A 22,413-nucleotide genomic window follows, 5' to 3' on the forward strand; every position below is an offset into this window, starting at 1 on the left:
TAATCTCGGTAGCACCATGACGAGATATACGATGAGCCCACAATGCTTCAGATAACACTTCATGCCATCTTTTAGGATTTTCTTTTATTTTCTTCTTAATAAGTTTGATCAAAATCTTGTTACTTGACTCGGCCTGTCCATTGGCCTGAGCATAATATGTAGATGAATTGAGCAACTTGATCTTGTAAGATTCGATAAATGCGCGTACCTCCTTGGATATAAATGAAGAGCCTTGATCCGTAGTCAAAGTTTGAGGAATACCGAATCTATGAATAATATGCTCAGTTATAAACTCAATCACCTCTCTATGTGTCATATTCTTCAAAGGAACCGCTTCGGTCCACTTAGTAAAATAATCCGTAGCAACCAACACGAAGTGATGCCCCTTCGAAGATGGATGATTAATTTGTCCAATAAAATCCAACCCCCAACCTCGGAATGGCCATGGTTTAATGATAGGATGCAACGATGCAGCAGGTACCAATTGCAAATCTCCAAACCGTTGACATTCTTCACATCCCTTATAATACTTGAAACAATCCGAAATCATGGAAGGCCAATAGAAACCGGCTCTCCTAAGCAACCACTTCATTTTAGGAACCGATTTATGAGTACCACAGATGCCTTCATGAACTTCTCCCATAGCAACCTTGGCCTGATCCGAGTCCAAACACTTAAAAAACAAATCATCGGCGGTTCGACGATAAAGCTCATCATCAATTAAAATATACTTGAACGCTGCACGCCGAATATTTCTCTCTGCACCACGACCAGGATCTTTAAGATAGGAGATTATAGGAACTCTCCAATCCTGATCTTCGGCTTTTTTTCATGGCCGAATCAGTGTTTTCTGCTGTCTGATCGGTTAGACCGGTCTCTGGACCGGTCAGACTGGTCGGGGCGGTTAGACCGGTCGCGTCAACCAGTTTGACCGGTTCGTCCAGAAACTGCAACTCGGCTATCATCTGCATCGGTTTTCTAATGTTAAATTTTCCTTTTCTAACATTATAACCAGATGCTTGCTGAGCTAGAGCGTTAGCCTGTCCATTTTCTTCTCTTGGCAAATGTCTTATAACGAATTCATCAAAAGAAGAAATAATTTCGAGGCACTTATCGAGATATGCATTTAATGAACCATTATAACATTGGCATACCTTGGATACTTGTTGCACAACGAGAAGCGAATCACCAAAAACTTCAACATGCTTCATGCCCATGGATTGTAAAATTTCCAAGCCGAATAATAATGCTTCATACTCAACTTGGTTATTTGTGCAATATTCTTCTAATCGGTTTGAGAACTCAAAAACAGCACCACTTGGAGATATAAGGACAGCACCAATCCCTCTCCCATCATCACAAACCGATCCATCAAAATAAAGCTTCCATGGCGTGTAAAAAATATAGCCGATTTCTAAATCATGCTCATCATTAATTCGATGCTCAACAATGAAATCCGCTACAATTTGGCCTTTCATAGACTTCAAAGATTCACAAGCCAAATCATATTCTATCAAAGCATATGCCCACTTGTCGATTCTACCACTCAAAATCAGCTTTTGCAACATATGTTTTATCACATCGGTTTGACATATTACTATGCATATACTAGATAGTAGATAGTGTCGCAATTTAGTACAAGCATGATATAAAGACAAGCACAACTTTTCAATAAAAGTATACCTTGTTTCCGCATCAATAAGTCGTCGGCCTATATAAGTAACAACATACTTCTTTCCTTCGGTCTCTTGAGTCAAAACAGCTCCAATAACTTTATCTTCGGCCGCTATATAAAGTTTAAAAGGAACACCTCTCCTAGGTGCTTTAAGAACCGGTGGCGAAGACAAATAGTATTTAATTTTCTCAAATGCCTCTTTGAAGCGTCCCCTCATAAGAGAAGACTTAAATGTGATACAAACATCAGTCCCAGAAGGCTGATGACACATTTATTACATCAGATGGTTCATCACCGTACAACTCTTCGCGGTAATGGGCAGAGGAGCGCCACTATCGCGAGGATTACAACCCATACCCACACAACGATATTAATTATAAAAAGAGGGTCATCAGAGTCTTGCGCCATGCGGAATCTCCTGCGGGTGACCCTAATCCACAGGCAAGGTTGGGTGCAGGACGGTACCCTACTCGACGTCTTCTGGAACAAAGTCTGGATCTTCCTCTGAAAAATTAAGAAATGGGGTGAGTACAAACGTACTCAGCAAGTCCAACCACACCCACGGAGGGGGTATAAACAGAATATAATGCACAGGGTAAATCAAGGATAAGGCTAGGGTTTGTTTTGCGGAAAGCAATATTTTATGCAGGGGTTCATTTGAAAGAAAGTATTTTCCAAAACCAGTTTTCTTGTACCGAGTAACACGAGGGGTTGATCCACACAGGATCCAAATTTTAAGCTGCTACTGGACTCCTCATCCGCCGTAGCACACGGCACAACTGCCGGACACATTTCCAAAACAACTCACGCCAACTCATCCCAAAGTAAACACTAGTTATGTGACCACACCGTAACTCGCCCAGTACCGTGGGCATGACTATTTGAATAGATTCTTAACTCTGCAGAGGTGTGCAACTTTACCCACAAGTGGGGTACCGCAACTCGATCACCTTAGTGTCGGTGCAGATCCCAACAAAGCCATTACCCACCTTAGCTAGACCGACTAGCCATCACGGGATGCACCAAGGGGTCATTGACCTATCACAGAGGTTTTAATCGGGGCATAAGTCACACAGAGCTAATCCCTTCTCCTTGATCACCCGTTGCTCTCAGCTCTCCTGATGGCTATCAGACTAACTAGTGGGGTTTATGCTAAGTCGTTGCCCATTCAACGGTCGAGTGGTTTGCACGATAGTGGAGTTAGGTGAGGTGACACATCAACTCGGTCCTTAACTGTGACAAGATGGATATCTCCCTTCCTTGCCCTGCCACACAGGCACGAGCACACCAACCGGCAAATCCCACAGAAATGCCATCCATCCCGTCTAAACTCATTTTTCGAAATTCCACATTTTTCCCTTCCCACACGCACACGTTTTCTTTATAAAACAAGTTGTATAAGGCCCTAAGCATCCTTGCATCGATTAACGTCCAAGCAAAAGCAGACATTAATCTAGGTGGTCAAGGAATGGTTATAACAAATCAAGGGGTGGCTATCCAACTGTGTTTTCAGCAAGCAAAACATATGCAAATTTGTAAAACAGACCAATAGGTTGTGTTTATAAAAACTAGGACAAAACATGCATCAATCGATGGGATTGAACTTGCCATCTTCGAAGCCTTCGGGGAGGTCCTGATCGAAGCACTGTCCTTCGGGTTCGGGGTCGCGGAACTGGTCCTCGTTCGCTGGCTCGCAGTACTGCTCATCAACGGGCTCTCCTTCATTCACACTGTGGTCTACAACGCATACAAACAAACACACAATCAAGAAAAATAAATAAAAGTTTTATCGTTGAGCTCGAATCGGAAATAATGAAGATATGGAGTTCGGAGTAATATTTTCGGGCGGTTTCCTAATGGCATGGACAAAACTAGGAGTAATATTTTCGGGCAGTTTCCTAATGGCATGGACAAAACTATGTCGTGAGAGGCATGGTAAAGTTTTAGGTAGATTCGAGGTCGTTTGGCGCATGAAATGATAGGTTATATAGAGGTTTAGGGGTTACATAAGGGTTCAGGGCTCATTTGTAAATAGTTTTGGAATAGAAAAGGACTTAGTTGTAATTTCCAGAAATGTTCAGTGCATCCTAAAAAGATATAGGGTTTAGTTGTGAATATAATGAAGGTTAGGGATTTCTTTGCAAATGGGCCAAAGGTGGAAGGTCCCTTTAATAAATAAAAGAGAGGGGAGGGGGTTTTGGGCTAATATGCCCCCCTCTTCTTCCTCCCGACCGCAGAATAGGGGAGGGGGCCGTGCGGCGCTGGCGGCAGCCAATCCGGCTGTCCAGGGCCATGGCGGCGGCCGGGAGCGAGGGGGAAAGGAGGAGGGAGGTGCGGGGGTCCGATCCCTGGTCGCAGCTGGGCCAGAGGCGGCCCGAGGTGGCCTGGCCGCGACGGGCGGCGAGTGGCGCTGGGCTGGCGCTGCAGAACTCATCGGCGGCCAGGGAGTGGGGAAGAAGGGTGAGGAGGAAGGGAGGAGCCCAGTGCGCCCCCTACCTTGGGCCGGGGCAACACGGGGAGGCGGGACGACGGGAGCGGCGGCGGCGTTGCAAGCTAGAAGAGAGGGAGTTGGAGGTGGCGGAGGTGACTATGAGGCGGAGGAGTGGCGCGGGGGTCGCTTTATAGTCCGAGCAAGGTGGTGGAGCGACGCGGGGCAGGTGGCCTGCTAGCGAGCATCGCGGGGCGCCATTAATGGCGCTCCGGCCACTTGCTCGTGTCGCGACGCGGCGTGCTGTTCGCTCGACGGGAGGCGCGGCGAGGCAGTTGACGGGACGCGTCGAGCAGCAGTGAGCGGCGCGCAGGCAGGTCTCGGGGCGTGCACGCGGGTGAACAGTGCGGCGTGCACGGCTCGGCGCGCCATACGCCGCGTGCGCGCGTGCGCGTGTGGCGCGCGGAGGGGAGCGCGGCACGCGGGGCAGGCGAGCAGGGGCAGGCCAGGAGCGGGGGCGGAGCGGCGGTGCAGCGAGCGGCTTGCTCGCGGGAGGTGAAGGGGAGTCGGACCGGGCCGGGCGTGCGGAGCAGGGGCAGGCCGGGCTGAGCTGCACTCGGGGAAGGAGAGAGGGAGGGAAGGAAGGAGAGGGAAAGAAAAGAGAAAGAGAGAAAAGAGAAAAAGGAAAAAAGAAAATAAAAGGAAAAAGGGAAAAAGAAATGGAGAAAAAGAGAAGAAAAAAGGGAAAAAGGGAAAAGGGAAAAAAAGGGGGGTGCGAGCGTGCGCCGGCGGCGATCGCGGCCCCGGTCGGCCACGCGCGGCGTCGGTCACGCGTGCGCGGTTGGGCGCGATGCGCGGGACGAAGGCGAACAGAGGGATGTGACCGTGGGGTTCAGATGTCAGGATCGGGTTCTTGGAAAGATCGGGAGATCGGGTGGGAAAATGGTTCGAGCTCAGCGACGAAAAACTTTTGAAACAATTTTAGCGTGTGATTTACTTCAGTGGATTTTTGGATGTTACACTCTTGCTGTTTTGCCCCCCAAGTAAATTCGGCTTCATTCTTTAACCGAAGAATAGGAGCAAAAGCATCAATCTTTCCGGACAAATTAGAAATAAATCTTCTCAAATAATTTACCTTGCCCATAAATTTTTGCAAGTCTTTCTTGCAAGTAGGAGCCTCAACTTTCCTCATAGCTTCAATTCTTTTAGGATCAATCTCTATGCCCTTCTCATGAATGATGAAACCAAGAAATTTTCCCGCCGATACTCCAAAATCACATTTAAGTGGATTCATCTTCAAACCATACCGACACATCCTTTCAAGAGCAAGTCTTAAATAGGCTAAATGAGAATCCAAATTGGCCGATTTAATAACAATATCATCAATGTATACTTCCAAGATAACACCAATGTAGCGAAAATGGCCTCTCATGCCATATTTCAATATAATGTTTTGGTGATTGATATAGATAACACAACACTTGGACTAATATGATTGTTAAGATGACCATTCTCAGGCTTTTAGGTTCAGGTGATGACAAAGAGAGGATAGGCGTAGAAGGCCCGAAGGGCCGCCCCTACGGTGGTTCCGCTGTTAGTTTTGAGAGCGTCGGTCGATTGAAGATTACATGCACCGGTTGAACCGACGTTAGTTTTAAGAGCGTCGGTCGATTGATCAGGTAGCCGTTGAAGTATAACAGCTAGTTGGAGAATGCACTCACCGGTTAAACCGGTGATGACAAAAGCTAGAGCATCGGATTAACCGGTGTTAAGGGTTTTTGTCAGCCTTTTTCCAACGGCTAGTTTGAGGGGTTGGGGCTATATATATGCCACCCCACGGCTCATTTGAGAGTGCTGGAGACCAAGGAAGTATACAAGAGCCAAAGATCATCTCCAACCACCATAGTGCTTCATTGTACATCATATAGGCTTAAGCACACTTGTGAGAGTGTTTAGTGCTTGATTAGGCTTAGTTCTTGAGAGAACTAGCTTGAGAGAAAGCCTTGCTGCGGCAAGCAACTTGTGATCCGTCGTGTGACCCTCCGACTTGGTGTGGAGTGGCAACGACACTTTGTGCAGGGGAAGAGGAGACCCCCTCCTTGGTGGAGAAGCTCCATAGTGGATTTCGGCCGGGTGACCGAGAGAGACGGTGGCGGTGCACGAGACTTAGTGTCTTAGGGGCACTTGCCTTTGCTTGCCGGCATCGCCTTGGTGGCGTAGTGCAAGACGGTGATCGGAAGAGCCTCGGTGTCCCGTGGACGTAGGCGTTTGTGCCGAACCACGTTACATGACCGTGTCTACTCGGGAGTTTGCATCCCTCTTGCACTTACCTCTTTACTTACCGTATTACGTTTCCGCATTTACTCTATCTTGCGTACCTTTACTTTCCTAGTTGGTTTGATTAGGATTGGCTAGGTTGCAAGTCTTTTAGGGGTAAGTAGAGAGTAGCATAGATAAACCTTAGTCATAACTAGCATGTATAGGACGTGTTAGGTTTATCTTATGCAAGTAGTTTGAGCCCTAGGTTAAAAAGCGATTAGCGACCCTATTCACCCCTCCCCCTCTAGGGTCGGACACCCCGGTGATCCTTACAACCAAGCAAATCATGGAAGATTAAATTCATAGCCCTCTAATAAGTTGCACCGGCGTTCTTTAAGCCAAAAGTCATAACCACCCACTCAAACAAACCAACAAACCCGGGACACACAAAGGCCGTTTTAGACGTATCTTCCTCGGCCATGAATATTTGATTATAACCCGCGTTACCATCAAGAAAGCTAATAACACGATGTCCCGATGCTTCATTAATTAGTATATCAGCTATAGGCATAGGATATTCATCCTTGGGAGTAGCTTTATTGAGATCTCTAAAATTAATGCAAACACGAATCTTGCCCGAATCTTTCTTTTCAACGGGCACAATATTAGAGATCCAATCCGCATAACGACAAGACCGAATAAAACCAGCATCTAATAATCGATTAATCTCCTCTTTAATTTGGTCATAAATACTGGGATTGAAACGTCTAGCTGGTTGTTTATAAGGTTTAAAACCGGCTTTGATTGGTAAGCGATGTTCAACAAGATCACGACTCAATCCCGGCATTTCAGAATACTCCCAAGCAAAACAATCGATATATTCTTTTAATAACTTTATCAAATCGGCTTTAAACTCAACCGATAAATTCTTGTTTACAAAAGTCGGCCTAGGAGTAGTACCATCACCTAGATCTACCTTTTCTAAAGGATCAGCCGACATAAAACCTTGGCCCAACTTGTCCATGTCTTCTGATTCTTTAATAGTTTCGCACATATCGTTCGTACGTGCCCGATAGTGCTCAATGCGTTGCTGGAGCCACTCTGCGTTGGACCGGTCTGACCCACCGGTTTGACCGGTCGGCTCTGATGGCCGATTCGAAGAAGACCGGTCTGACCGGTCGTGGGACTCGGTCTGACCGGTTGCACCTGAGTCTCCTGCTGGACTCATCTTTACAGCATTAAGTGATTCAGCCGATTTTCCATCGGCTTGAGAGTCGCAGGAACGAAACCCTCCTTGGTGCAACTGATAAGCTCATAATCGGACAGATCCAAGCCCGATAAGCACTTGACGTTGTCATTGGCACCAATGGAATTGGAATCGGCGGTACCTATGAAGGAAGAAGTGTCACCAGGCACTATCTCAACCTCATCACCGATCCATTGAATAAGAAATTGATGCAAGGTAGACGGAACACATTGATTGGCATAAATCCAATCACGCCCAAGTATTAAACTGAAGTTACCTTGCACTTCCGAGACGAAGAAGGCTATGGCAAGCGTCTTACTTCCAATGGTCAACTCCATGGATGCAACTCCCTTGGCACCAATGGGATCACCTCCACCTACACCGCTAACCGTCATGTTGGTCTTGATCAGCTCCTCATCCTTCCCACCAAGCTTCTTATACAATGAGTAGGGCATAAGATTTACAATAGCCCCACCATCCACTAACATGCGAGAAATCGGCTTTCCATTAAGATGTCCCCTCATGTAGACAACTTTCAAGTGGTTATCCGATTCCTTGGGCTTCTGGAACACAGCATCACGAGGCCCAAATTGAAGATGAACCACCTCCTCTTCAGGAATTATGAGATAATCCGAAGACATATGCACAACGTTAATCTCCAAATTGTTGCGCTCCAGAGACGCCTCATAATCCACCAATTCCTATTCTTCCATCGCTGGAGGAGCTGGTTCTACTCCACCAACTCAAGAAACTGAAACAGACACCGCTGATTCAGTTGTACTCTCTGCACTGGGCTCAACCGGTCTGACCGGTGGCTCAGGGCGGTCTGACCAGTCAGAAGCACCGGTCTGACCGGTCGCCGGGGTCGGTTCGACCAGTCCTTCTGCTGGCTGGTCAATTGTCTTGACCTGCCACACTTTGCCTTGAGTGATCATGGGTCTGTATTTGTTGAAGTACTCATCCCTCGCCTTCTCTGCCTCCTGCTCCCTCTTTTCCTTATTGCGAAGACGTTGGAGCTTCCTCTTCTGGGTATGCGTCAATCCCTCGGGACACCAACGAGGTTGATGGTATTTGTCCGCCACCTTGCTGCCAACGGCCTCATGATTGTTAGCAGTAAAAGGTTTCTGGACAGGAGGAGCAGAAGAAGTAGCCGATTTATCAATCACCATCGGCTTCTTACCCTTATCTTGTACAACCACTTTAATCTCGCCGATCTGAACAACAATATCGGCTTTAGCCTTCTCTGGAGTAGCTTCTGATTGCACCTCTAACTTCTTTTCCTTCACGCGGTATTCAACCTGTGGAGGAACAAATCGCGCCGGTCTCTGCTGAGACCGGTCTGACCGGTCATAGGGGACCGGTCTGACCGGTGGCGCCTGCTGAGCTGGACCAGATTGGTGTGCTCCCAATCGGTCGTGTACTGGCGTCCTTGATCTTTCCTCCCCCTGATATGGTGGTGGATATGGCATTGGAAAGCACTGGAGCCAAATCCCCTCATGTTCCCACACCTAAGACTGGATATCAAGCCGGCTCTGCTCGGCTCGGCTTAGCTCGAGCTGGCTCGTTAGGATAACGAGCTAGCTCGGCTCGGCTCGTTATCGTTGCGAGCCAGAAGATAGGCTCGGCTCGACTCGTTTGCCAGCTCGAGCTGGCTCGTTAGCTCGTGAGCCAGCTTGAATTAGCATCTGGGCGTCACACGGAGGCGGAGCGTAGGCCGCCGCCGCGGCGTGGAGCCATGGTACGGGGGTGGTGGGGGCGTCGCGCGGGGCTGCCAGCCGGGGCGCGGAGGCCGTCGGAGGGGGCGTCGCGCGGGGCCACCTGCCGGGGCGCGGAGGCCGACGGAGGGGGCAGCGCGCGGGGCCGCCGGCCATGACGCGGAGGCAGGCGGACGGGGCGGCGCGCGAGGCCGCCGGCTGGGGCGCGAGACAGGCGGACGGGGTGGCGCGCGAAGTGTCGGCCCGGGCGTGCGCCAGGCGGACGAGGCGGCACGCGGGGCCACCGGCCACGCCTCGGAGGCAGGCGGACGGAGCAGTACGCAGGGCCGCCGGCCGCAGCGAGGAGCCACGGGATGGAGGCGGGCGCTGGCAGTCTGTCGCCTGACGACCACCTACCAACCTGGGCGGACGAGTGCTGGACCCAGAGAGAGAGCGCCCTAGAGAGAGAGCCAGAGAGAGAGAGCTCGTTTCGGCTCGCGAGCCAGCTCGAGCTGGCTCGTTAATGAGCCGAGCTAAATACTTGGCTCAGCTCGCTAATATTTCCTAACGAGTCGAGCCGAGCCACTAACGAGCCGAGTCGAGCGAGCTACCGAGCCACGAGTTTTTCGTCCAGCCTTACCCACACCGGATTAACTGCATTTGACGCCGGTGGGGACCAAGGTATAGTAGCATACACCTTCTGTGGAGGAAACTGAGGACAATCACTCCTGCGCCTGATGAATTCCCTCCTTGGAGGCGAAGCATTGCCCCGACGCGGTGGTGAATGAAGTCTCTTTTTTAATGGCCGATCTTGTTGAACGGCCTTAGTGTACTTGTTCAATAACTGCCCAAAGGTAAGTCCCTGATTTGTATGTTTACCCTACAATTTTGGCACATTTGTTTTCCAAGTACCCTCTTCCGGACGTTTTGGCTTGAAAGTTCGGGGTTGCTCCCTGGGCCGGTCTGACCGGTCATTGTACCCGGTCTGACCGGTTGATGCTACCGGTCTGACCGGTTGCGCCTGGACAGCAGGCTGACTGGAGGAACTTGCTTGCCCCCCGGGCTTAATAGCATTAACAAAAATCCTCAAAGTCGGCTTCCCATCAGGAGTCTTCTCAGCAACGACTTCTCGGGCCAGAATCTTGCCATTTGCATTCATCGGCCTCGGATCTCCAATCACCACATTCTTCCCTTGAGCCCCTTCGGCTTGCTCCGGCCGAAGGAGAACCTTTGGATTATTTAGTTCCAAAGTATGGACAGGGAAGGGATTCTTGTCTACTTGCATCTCAGAAAGCACCAATCGTCTTTCATCTATAGCCGATTGGATCTGTCGACGGAAAACATTACAATCATTAGTAGCATGTGAGAAAGAATTATGCCACTTACAATATGCATGTCTTTTTAGTTCTTCCGGTGATGGTATAGCATGAGACAAAGGAATGTTTCCATGTTTAAGTAATTCATCAAAAATCCTATCGCACTTGGAAACATCAAAAGTAAATTTCATCTCATTTTGCCGATTCTTTTGAATCGGCTTAAGCGAAGGACACATAGAAGGTTTGTCCTTTGACGACCAAACAAATTCAGCACTGTACACTCCCTTTTCCTCATCGTCCGAACAGTCGGAATCATTCTCAACAACATGCGTGTTAGACCGATGAGGCTTAAAGAAATCTTTAGAATTTTTACACTTAAATTCGACACCAACAACTCGCATTTGCAAATGATTAACCGTAATGAAATCAAAACCTTCAAGTTTCTCTTTCAAATAAGAACGCAAGCCATTAAATGCCAAATCCGCCAAATCTTTTTCCGAAAGAGACGAATTGAAACAACGGTTTTTCAAAGCTTTAAACCTCTGGAAATAATCCAAAACCGATTCATCTCGGTTTTGTCTAACCGATGTTAAGTCTAGCAATCTAACTTCGGCTTTCCCACTAAAGAAGTGATCATGAATTTTGCGCTCTAATTGATTCCAATTTAAAATCGATCCCGGCGCAAGCGAGGAAAACCAAGAGAAAGCAGTTCCGGTCAAAGATAAAGAAAATAAGCGAACGCGCAAAGCATCGTTAAGACCCGCTTCTCCCAATTGCAAGACATATTGGCTAACATGCTCCCAAGTCGTACGAGAATCTTCACCATTAAATTTCACAAACTCGGGAACACGCCAACCAGCAGGATATGAAACGAAATCAAACTCTGGAGGATACGGCTTTTGATATAAACGTGACCCACCCATACCAATCCCAAGTTTAGATTTAAGTACACCGGCCAAATCCTCCTTAAACCTGTTGAAATCGGCCTGATAAGTACTGCTGGCCGATGCATGCGAAGAGGCCGAGACACGTTGCGTGGTAGGACCGGTGTAAGTCATGTTTGTGTTAGGAATCGGCCCTCGGTGAGGTCCAGATCCCTGCTGTGATGTAGTATGAGGCCCGGCATGCATCACTATCTCATTGGTTCGGCTAGGGACGTCCGAATCGGGAATAGAAGCATGCGGTGCAGAGGGCACTGGACACTGTCCCGTTGGACCGGTCTGACCGGTCGTGTAACCGGTCTGACCGCCCGCACCGGTCTGACCGGTCGAGGAGACCGGTGGGACTGGTGGCGCGTGGATAGTAGATGGCAACGGTGTTTGCCCTGGAAACGAGTTCGGCGGCATCCCAAAGAATTGATCCTGGGTAGCAGATGTGCTAGCCGAATTCGCTTCTGGAATATAAGTGCCACCCTCGACACTTTTGCCCTTTTTAAGTGCCTCAATCTGATCATTGAGCCCAGCAAAACTCTCTCCTGTAGCTACTTGCGCGGCGGATATTTTCGAATCTACCATAAGAGAGAATTGCTTGACTAATTCAAAGGGATCATTAGGAAGTACCTCGACCTTGTCTTGGTTCAGTTTGAATGATGGCATCACGAACTCCCCGACCCTCTTGAATAGGCCTCCTCGCTCCTTGAATCCTTGAAGGAACTGCTCTTTCAGGTGCTCTTCAGCGATGAGGTAGGCCCTGCGCTCGTCTTCAGTGAGTTCCTCCATGGTCGCCTTGATGACGTTGTCGTTGTGAATTTCACCATGAGAACCCATCTTTCCGGAGAAGTTAGATTAGATCGGTTTAAAAAAAACCAGATTAATCTGTTCCCCAGCGGAGTCGCCAAAAAGTATGTTGATGCAGAATCGCACCAACACACTCGAATGCGCTAGAATGCACGGACGATCGTCAAAACGATCAACACCCGCGAAACCTTGGGCAGACCGGTCTGACCGGTGCCGCCGACCGGTCTGACCGGTGCAAGCAAGGCGTCGCCGGAAACCTAGAACAGCGAGCTCGGGAGGGACCCCGTCGGAGCTCGTGGACGTAGGGTTGCTCTGAGGTCGACAGGCCACTCAGAACGTCTTCAAACGCCATCGAGACGAAGGAAGAAAGCAATCTAAGGTTGGAAAAGGTTAGGGTTTGAGAGATAAAAAGTAATGCAATTTTTGTATTGATTCGATTGTGAATAACCTCAATCGGCCTTAGCCTTTATATTTATAGGCCGGGGAAAATGTACCCCTTCACCAGTAGGATTACATGAGGACTCTTTATGAGAAACCTAATTCTACTCGGACTGTACAGACTAGACCGGTCTAACCGGTCGACCGGTCAGACCGGTCGGCCTCGGCAGGTGCCAAATTTGGCTGTCAACAGCTTGCTCTCGCAGAACAAGACAAGGCACCCATGAACCGCAAGGTGCTGCTTCTCTCGACCTCCTTCGATCACGCCAAACTCCGGCGCGGCAGTGTCGAGCTCGTCGTGGCCGCCATCGGCGTCACGCTCCTCAACGACCTCAACGCGCTCTCAGGTGCCGCGCAGAAGGTGCGGTCCGTGTACGGCGATATCATCCTGCGGCACTGCAAGGACGAAATGTTGCCTGTGTTGCGCATGCCTGCCACCTATGGGCCATTCCACCATGTGCTCCGCAATATTGTTTGTTTTCAATGAGCCGATTTTATTTGATGGGGTCCATTAACGGACTGATTTGTATGCTTTGCAGGTTCGATGGAGGTTGCCAGAGTTTGCGCCTGCCAAGATGTTGGATTTTGGTGCCGGGCCAAGCTCAGCGCTTTGGTAAGCAACTAAGCTTGTCATGATTTACATATATTAGTACTGAGTACCTGTTTACAGTAGCTTAATATGGTATAACAATGCAGGGTCTATTTGGATTGCTATGCCAAGCTACTGATAAAAATATTGGGCAGCTACGACCTCAATATCGTAACATGCAATATATGCCAAACGGCCTGCGATATCGACACTACTGCCACATATGATGTTTCATAAACAGCTCTGTTGTGAAATAGCATAGACTCTGTTGAATAGAATTTGCCCTGTTAGCCATGAATTTGCCCTGTTGATAAAATCTGAGGTTCCATTACTACCAATAGCCTTGCTTCTCTGTGTGCAGAGTGAGATGCTGCAGGAGTCCAATATTTTGAAGTTCAAGTTTCAAGTGCAGAGCTTGCAGGTATTTTCCAAAGCTAAACAATGAGGTCAGGAGAATTAGTAGTTGCTGAATTTTCACTGAAATTTAACAGGGAGCTCGTGTGTTCCACATAAACTGTTGCTGGCTTTCCGTTGAGCTTGATGGCATAACTTTACCATTATTTTTGGTGAAGACACTTAATATTGGTTTCTCTCTGGATTGTTTTATAATGTTCCATTTGAGCATTGCTATAATAAAGGTTTATGCAACCATATTTAGAGCTGCTGTTCATTTCCATGATGAGTCCTCATATTTTGTGGAATTGATGTGTGGGAATATGGGTTCATATGATCACTTAACTCCCATTTATATTTCTTTTTTTCCGTTTGTTAGGTATCAGATTATAATAGGATGCTATATCTGAATCATTTTGGATGCCCTAATTTATACTGCGTCTGGTACATTTTTAATGGCTTATTAACACTAGGCCTTTTCTCATGAGATAAGATCAGTGATATGGGTTTACCTAGAAAAATATTCCCATAACTCCAAGTTACATTATTAGTTCAGGCTTATCATATTTACTACCTGTCTTGCATCAGTTACCACACTCTTTCTTGAATCAGCTTACATCCATCTGAAATGTCAGCATGGACCCTCTGTAAGGCTTCCAGCCATTTCGTGGAAGTATTTTCTAATCCCCCCCCCCCCCCCCCCCCCCCCCCCCCCCCCCCCCGCTTCCACTGCTGCTTGTAGGAGGAGAATAAGAAGTCTCATTTGCTTCCAGGTCTGCAAGAACTATCGCTATAGTTCCAGGTAAGCAAGATAAACCACCTATTCAGCTATTCCAAAGTTGTAAATGCAATTAAGAACAGCCATTTCCATTTGTGTTTCTTCCCCCACAGTAACCATTACATCTGATCACCTGAGAGTGTCCGTCCAGGAACAGGTGGACGTGACTTCTGCTCGTCTGAGAGTTCCGCTTTCCATTGGTATGTTTTCATCTGCCTCATAGCGTAGTTATTCCCGATGCTTAGTCCCTCCAAGTTCCATCCAATCTTTTTTTCTTAGCTTCTGTTCCCTTTCTTTGCTTTCCAGATTTCCATATTTGCTGCTAGTGCTTGTAGATCAGAAAAAAAAAATTACTTGCCATCTGTGCTGGTAAGCATGTTTCCTGTATTTCCCCTACTACAAATGATTAGGGTATACTTCTTACGGCTTGCTATTTAATACCCTATATGCAGCCGGACCTACCAAACTTTTACACAGATACATTTACGAGCGTCCAATACATCCAGACTATGACAATCCACCTCCCATCAAAGGTTAGTGCACATTTACAATTTACATATCACTTCTTTATTCCTTTATTGTAACCATAACTTGATCATATTCACTGTGTTCGGCTGGCTGGTGCTGGTGGCTGGTGCTGATTTTTTGTGAGAGAAAAGTACTGCTGGTTGTCTGGTGCTGATTTTGTGTGAGAGAAATACTGTTGGCTGGATGTAGCGAAGATGAAGCGAACAGAGTGATTTGCAATTCTATACACGACTCTTTTTTCACCAGATCAAGAACAAGAGATAGAAGATCCAGATGGTAAGGGAATGCAACTGAGCAGTATATGAAGGTTAGTTTAAGATTCTAAAAAAATAAAAAAAAGATGCTGCATATGACCCTTCTATATTCAGCTGAGATAGAAAATGAAAAAAAGGATGAACAACTGAGATAGAGAATGAAAGAAGGATGAACAACCCTTCTGTCGTCAATGGCTTCACATATTCAGGTGAAACTTCCGATGATGATGATGATCCAAACGAAGCCTATTATTATGCAGGTAAGTATTCAGCTTTACAAAATACATTTCTTCCCTCTATATATCAACACACTACTTTGTCATGAACCAAATACGTATGTACCTATATGTAATTACAATTATTTGCAGACCCAGATCGCGAGCCAAAAAACTGATAAATCCATGCATCAGGTACAAGTTCTTCTCACAAATCTATAACCTATTGCCCTGCAAAATAGTCATTCAAAAAAAAAATAATGATCAACCACTAATAACTACCATGCAAATCTGCAGGCTCCCAGCACTTGACAAATATCAGCCAACGTGAAGGGGAAAGAAGAAAGCAATATTGCTTCTAAGACTAACACATTCTAGGCACCCAGTTCCTCGGCCTATCTACTGTTGTTTTCATATCATAAATCCAGTGCACGTAACCGAACATTCAGTACACGCTGCTTGTATATATGTACCTACGTAATATATACGTACCTATATCCCGACTCCAGCAAATGTCCATACTACTTTACCTTGCAACACTTATTACCCAACAATACTCTTAATTTTCTTTGATCTCCTATAAAAAGTAACACTAGGGCGCGCCAAGGCGTGCGCAAAGTACTCGTGCATATATATGACACCGAAGGGCAGGCCCTAGATTGTTCGGCCTGCAGTGCATATACTCCTGAGATTGGGCTGGGCCTAAACACTATCTAAAGAAAGGGTCAGTTGCGTACTTCTACCAAGAAAAAAATCGAAGCCCAGCAAGACAGCATCCAGAAGTTTGAGTTCTAAATTACAATCCCGTCTCATTGCAGAAGTTGAGAAAGATGGTCGATCGCCTGCTGCTGATGAGAGATGCGCACTGATTCGTATCAAAATGAAATACTTCTTGAAGCTGTTGGCTTCACGAGCTTCCGTTATGGGTACCCTTTCACATCCATTTCCCAGCATTTTGTTCCTTTCAAGAGCAAATAGGGAAATGGTCACGAGCTCTGCAGCTAAACGAAGTTCAGAACCTTTTTCTATCAGCAGCTCCACAAAGAAAAAGGGCTGCCATGCTCTTCCAAGTTCCAAGCCTAGCAAATATCACAAAAAAGTGTAGAACCTGTGCTGCTAGAGAGTCCATGATGAGATGAGCTCAGTGCTGCTGGCCTAGATGGATGGATAGTACAGCAGACATGTTGGCAGACGCGACGGAGAAAGAGACAGGCATGCGAGTGCTGTGGATCCTGGAATGGGAGCCAAAAGAAGACGGGCGTGATCCACAAATCCCAATAAAAGCGTAGCAGTTGGAGTGAGGTCATGCAAAAGTGACCAATCCTTGTCCTCTTCGATCAAGAGCACCTGTCGACCTCAATGATGTTCGTTTACAGTGGTAAAAAAAGCTCCTGACAGTTCAGTTCATTTAAAAGACTAGAAACACACTAGAAAGACTGGCGCGGCCGACCTGTAGCCCAGTGATTGGTACTGGAATATTTTTCGCGAAATTTTAGGTTATGGATTAATTTATAGAAACTTTAGGGTATTATTATTTTGTTAGAATGCAGGGGCCATGGGTTGATTGTCATGAATCTGGGGGGTCTTTTTTGCAATGTTTCGGGTTGTGGGTACATTTTTAGGAAGTTTAGGGCCTTTTTCGTAAAAGTCTGTGGAGCGTGGGTTAATTGCTGTAGAGCTTGGGTTTGTAAAAAATGCATGGATCGTGGGTTGGTTATCATAAAATTACCTGAGAGGTGGCTGGATCGAGAGAGTTGTCGTAAAATTGCCGGAGAGGTGGCTTAAATAAATGGTATTTATGAAAAGCTCGGGGGGGTGTCAGTAAATTGTTAGAGGAGTGGTTGGACTACAGTTTAATTTTGATAAAGTTTGGGGGAGTTTTGTAAAATTGGCAGCCCAGCTGGCATTCGTTCAAAGTTAGCGGTGGTTTCCATAAAACTGCCTGAGAGTTGGCTTGATTAAAATTGTATTTATATGAAACTCGAGGGGTTACCGTAAAACTGTTTGAGATGTGGCTTGAGCAAATACTATTTCAGCGAAGCTCAAGGGGGTTTCTATAAAATTAACTGAGTGTGGGCTGGACTACATATTAATTTTAATAAAGTTCAAGGGTTTTTTATAAAATTACCGTGCCTCGTGGATAATCCGAGCCATCCATGCGCGATCCGACGGCCGAGAAATTCCCGATGACGTGGTTCAAATTGTATTTCTATAAAGCTTGAGGGGGTTGCTGTAAAACTGTTTGCGAGGTGGCTTGAGCAAATGCTATTTCTGCAAAGTTCAAGGGGGTTTCTATAAAATTAACTGAGTGTGCATTGGACTATTTATTAATTTTGATAAATTTCGAGGGTTTTTTTATAAAATTGCCGAGCCTTCTAAATAATCTGAGCCATCCACGCGTGATCCGACGGCCGGGATATTCCGGCTGACGTGGCTATAAAAACTGGCGCGTCTTTGCCACACCACGACCTGTAGGCCAATGTGGTGGAACTCATGGTATTTGTCTATCGTTTCTGTGATACGAAAACGAATGTGTAGGGTGGTGACTAATAGAGAGAATTATGTGGGAGTTATGAAGAAAAAACTTAATTGTTCAGCATTTGGAGTTATAATTCATTGCACACACACAATTATTTTTGTTATTATAACTTGGCATATGACACACCAAAATATTACAGGCTTGTGCTTATCTTTAGTTTTTGCTAGTTGGAAAGAGCAGAAATATGTGCCCTTCCTAAATATCAGAGCTATTTGTGCGAAGTAAGAGTAGACCATAGTATTTGTCTTGTGACATTCAGCATAGGTTCAAAAAAATATAGTGCATTAACTAAAACACATAGAGTGGTTGTATTGTATATCTCGTTTAGAGGTCCTCTCTTTTGTCTTAAACTTTTGTCTTAAATAGCTAGGGTTTGAGAGAGAGGGAGAGTGTAGACTAGTGATTGTTACAAAGGTTATTGATGTTTTTTACAAAATTTTAGACTACAGGTTCTTTTTTAGAAATTTTAGCATTTGTTTAGTAAAAATGCAGGGACTATGGGTTGATTTTCACAAAGCTAGGGGACTTTTTGGCGAAATTTTGGACTGCGGGTTGATTTGTAAAAAGCTCAGTGTCTTTTTCATAAAAATATACAGGCTGCGGGTTGATTTCTGTAATCTTGAGGGACTTTTTTGTAAATTTAGACTACAGGTTATTTTGTAGAAATTTTAGGGTTTGTTTAGTAAAAATGCAGGGACTATGGATTGATTTTCACAAAGCCTGGGGATTTTTTGGCAAAATTTTGGACTGCGGGTTGATTTGTAAAAAGTTTAGGGTTTTTTCATAAAAATATACAGACTGTGGGTTAATTTCTATAAAGTTGAGAGACTTTTTTTGTAAAATTTACATGCGATCCGACGGCTTAGATCTCTTTGCTGGCCGGTCGGACGGCCCTTATTTTTTTGATGACGTGGCTCGATGGGGGGCCAAAAATCGCCCCCATTTAGGTCTTTAGAAGATGCGCGGCTTTGCCGAGTCTTCCTTGGAGGGGACTAGCCCTTTTGGATTGGTATGTTTTACAATTTAAATTGCAAAATGCAAACTATCTTGAAACTCATGGTCCGTGGAGTTGAGCCTCCTCTTCGACTTACTACTTTTTTGTGGGATGGCATGAAGGGATTTTGTTAGCAGAGATATTTCACATTTATAGTTAGGCTCTGTTTAATTCCCAAAAAAATTTCTACAGTACCCGTCACATCGAATGTTCGGACACATACCTGGAGCATTAAATGCAGTTGAAAAAATAACTAATTATACAGTCTAACTAATTAGCACGAGATGAATCTTTTAAGCCTAACTAGTCCATGATTGGATATTATTTGTCAAGTAACAACAAAATATGCTACAGTACCAAAACCAACAACTTTTCACCAACTAAACAGGGTCTAGTTAGTTTTCTTCATAAAATGCTAGGAAACAACCAGGAATGAAATGCGAAAATCTATCTTGAACAATTAAATGGTAGGAAATTACCGGTGGATCAGCCTGCAGCATTGCTTGAACCTGGTGACACATGATACATGTTGATATAGCACATTAGAGTTAACTAGGACTCATTGCTCACATATTTGATTGACATTTGTACAATGGAAGGGACTATAACAACAATATTTATTGATAAAATGAAACCATCGCACGAAATAAATATTAGAAAAGTTTTCTGATCCAAAATCCAGAATACTTGTCATTTTTACAGAAGTAGGTCCAGGCTACTTTATTGTCCTTCGGTTTTGTAGTCCAAAGCATGCAATAGTAGCTTGCTGATTAGTACCTTGTATTAATTTTGTCAATGCCATCTCTTCAAAAAAAAAGGTTGTCAATATCATGTTGATTTTACTTTGTTGAAATTTGAACTGGGCATATGCACTACCCTACATTATGTGGCTCCATAGTTGTACAAGAGTTGCAGGACTTGCAGCTCTCACTGCAACCCAGATTAACACATGCTGCTGCCCGTGAGCTCCTGGAAATGCAATCACTCATCTCTTCTGTTTGTTTGGTTGCTGATTCACCAGACCTAAGAGTCTTCAGGCACAATGTACTAGCTTTCAACTCTGTTGATGATGATCCCTTTGCGACTGCAATATGGCGAAACTTCTCATTGCAAAAATGCAAGTTCTTTCTGTGGTTTTTTTCTCTCAGCTCCATCACTGTAACATGAATTCGTCAGGGCAATGCCCTTTCTGTTCAGGGGAAGAAACATGTCTTCACCTCTTTATCACCTATCAACAAAGCTCTAGTTTTTGGTCCTTCACTAACATTGATCTCAGATCCCTACCACTCTCTGAGGGCATCGAGTCTTTTTGGCAAATAATGCGAATAAGAATGACAGTTCTACTTTGCATCACGTGGAACGCCTGGAGATGTAGAAATGCAAACATATTCAGACATGAGGACGAAGCAAATACTCATATTTCAAGACGAGGCCGAGATGATCTTCACTTCTTCAGCTTTGGTCCAATAGATGTAGTGACTCCCTGATCAAACAAAATTGTTAGAAATGAGTAATTTTTCTCGGTATTACTTTGTTTCAGTGCTTTGATACTTTTTCTCTGGTTGTTTAATCACAACTATCTTCTTTATACGTATTACACTTCAAGATTTTCAATCAGTACTTCTTATCTGACTGAGCAAGCAATATAATGAACCTAGCAAGTAATGATTTTGTACTTAATTATTCTGAGCATGCTGGTGGACACTAAGAAGCCTAGTAGCATGCCAGCATTGGGTACAAAGAGGCAGATATAATGCGCTCAAGAAGTTTGATTGCTGGAAATTGAAGAAATGGATGAAAACTAATTGTAGCTCAAATGTGGATAATGATCCTAAACTCAGAAAATGGTTACAGGATTAAACTTTTTTGGACATCATTTGCAGAACAGATATAAAAGAAGACAGATACCTGATTCTCATGGTAGTGGTATCAGCAGTGATGAATAATATGGTAGTCTCAAATTAAAGTTGTTATATATCCGGCAGCTTCTTTTTTTATAAGATGCAGTGCTGCTTTATTTGTTATTATCAGATGGCACAACAAATAGGTTAATATGCTTAGAGTTTGTAATCACAGGTCCTTTATTAAAGAAAGTGTCGGCCAAGCTTGTGACAATCAGGTGCTATGATAATTGTGCCTAAAAATCACAATAAGAATGCATAGGCTTAGAATTGGTAAGCTTTCAGTCCTGCAAATTAATCTTAACGCTAACTTTGCTGGCATAGAATAGGACTACCGGAGTATAGGATTGTGAAGCTTCATATGCTTGGACATGCACATTTTGTCGAACACCTTGCAGACTGTGGAGTCAATGGCTAGAGTTGCACATCTGGAGGCCACGGAGCTGCTGGTCGTGTTGGGATTGCGTCGACCTGCAGCCGTGCGGGCTGCTCTTGAGGTCACCTCCGTTGCTGTACTCCAGGAGCTCCAGCAATCCGCAATGGGCGGGCCAAGCAGAGGGAGGCCTGGAGGAGCTCTTAATCTCACTGTCGACTGGGAGCACAGAGGAGAGGAAGGTGGTTGGTGACGATGGCCCCGGTGGCGGCACGCACGCATCAAATTGGAGGCCGCATGGGGACGACGCGGCGGGTGTGGCAAGGCCGCAAGGGGAAGGGACTCGGGGCCGGGACGACGATGTCGGTGCGTTGCTTGGAAGGAGGACAGCGGTGGCAGTGCTGCAAGCGGAGGGAGGTGCGGGAATCGCGCTAGGCGAAGGGCGGCCGACCGCCAGAGGCGGGGCAGGCGGGGAGGCGAGCGGAGGTGGCTGCGCGGGTTCGCGACGATTCGCGAGCACCGTGGATCGTTAGCTTAACGGGCGTGAGACCCGCACTGGTCCGTATCGAACGGTCGAAATTGACAGCTGGTTGGATCCAACGGCTAGAGGACTAACTGGCGGCGTGGCGCTATCGGGTGCCCGAGCTTGGCTGGGATTTCGTTAGGGAGAAGATTGCAATGAAGAATGAACAGTGACACCGGCAACTTGCACCCGCAGCATCTTGATACGAGTTTAGGGACCATGGATTGGTTTTGATGACTCCCTCCTCCGGTGGAAAAGATCGCAGAAGATGTTGGTGATTTTGGGGATATTTTGACCGGATTCAGGTAAATGCAAAACTACCCGCCTACTTAGATTCTGTTCTGCTAGCAAACAACAGTAGTATTTTTCTCTCACACCAAATCAACATCAGTCATCAGCCAGTCCACAGCAAATTCAATTTTTTTTACCAGGACACGAGGACAGCGCTGGCGAAGGGAATCTCTCCGCGTTTCTCAAAGCGCATCTGTGCCGTGCTGATCGATGGATGATGGCACTCTACTATGCGGGGGTGGT

At 46.0% G+C, this 22,413-nt stretch overlaps 2 long non-coding RNA genes across 4 annotated transcripts; one reads left to right on the forward strand and one right to left on the reverse strand.

Annotated features, from left to right (window-relative positions):
* Nucleotides 1-12,990: 12,990 nt before the first annotated feature.
* Nucleotides 12,991-16,120, forward strand: LOC120650152. Of its 3 annotated transcripts, none has more exons than XR_005665509.1 (10): nucleotides 12,991-13,153; nucleotides 13,332-13,405; nucleotides 13,489-13,802; nucleotides 14,517-14,576; nucleotides 14,666-14,752; nucleotides 14,859-14,921; nucleotides 15,005-15,085; nucleotides 15,212-15,594; nucleotides 15,703-15,744; nucleotides 15,847-16,120. It is a non-coding gene; the product is annotated as an uncharacterized LOC120650152 (long non-coding RNA). The 3 variants fall into 3 exon arrangements; XR_005665510.1 differs by having other exon boundaries at nucleotides 14,704-14,752; XR_005665511.1 differs by having other exon boundaries at nucleotides 14,710-14,752.
* A 3,497-nt stretch (nucleotides 16,121-19,617) lies between these two features.
* On the reverse strand, nucleotides 19,618-22,047 carry LOC120650153. Its single transcript, XR_005665512.1, has 2 exons — nucleotides 21,319-22,047; nucleotides 19,618-20,565 (listed from the first exon to the last, which is right to left on the reverse strand). It is a non-coding gene; the product is annotated as an uncharacterized LOC120650153 (long non-coding RNA).
* Between the last annotated feature and the right edge of the window lie 366 nt (nucleotides 22,048-22,413).

This window comes from Panicum virgatum, chromosome 9K (assembly GCF_016808335.1).
Source record: "Panicum virgatum strain AP13 chromosome 9K, P.virgatum_v5, whole genome shotgun sequence".
Taxonomy (NCBI): Eukaryota; Viridiplantae; Streptophyta; class Magnoliopsida; order Poales; family Poaceae; genus Panicum; species Panicum virgatum.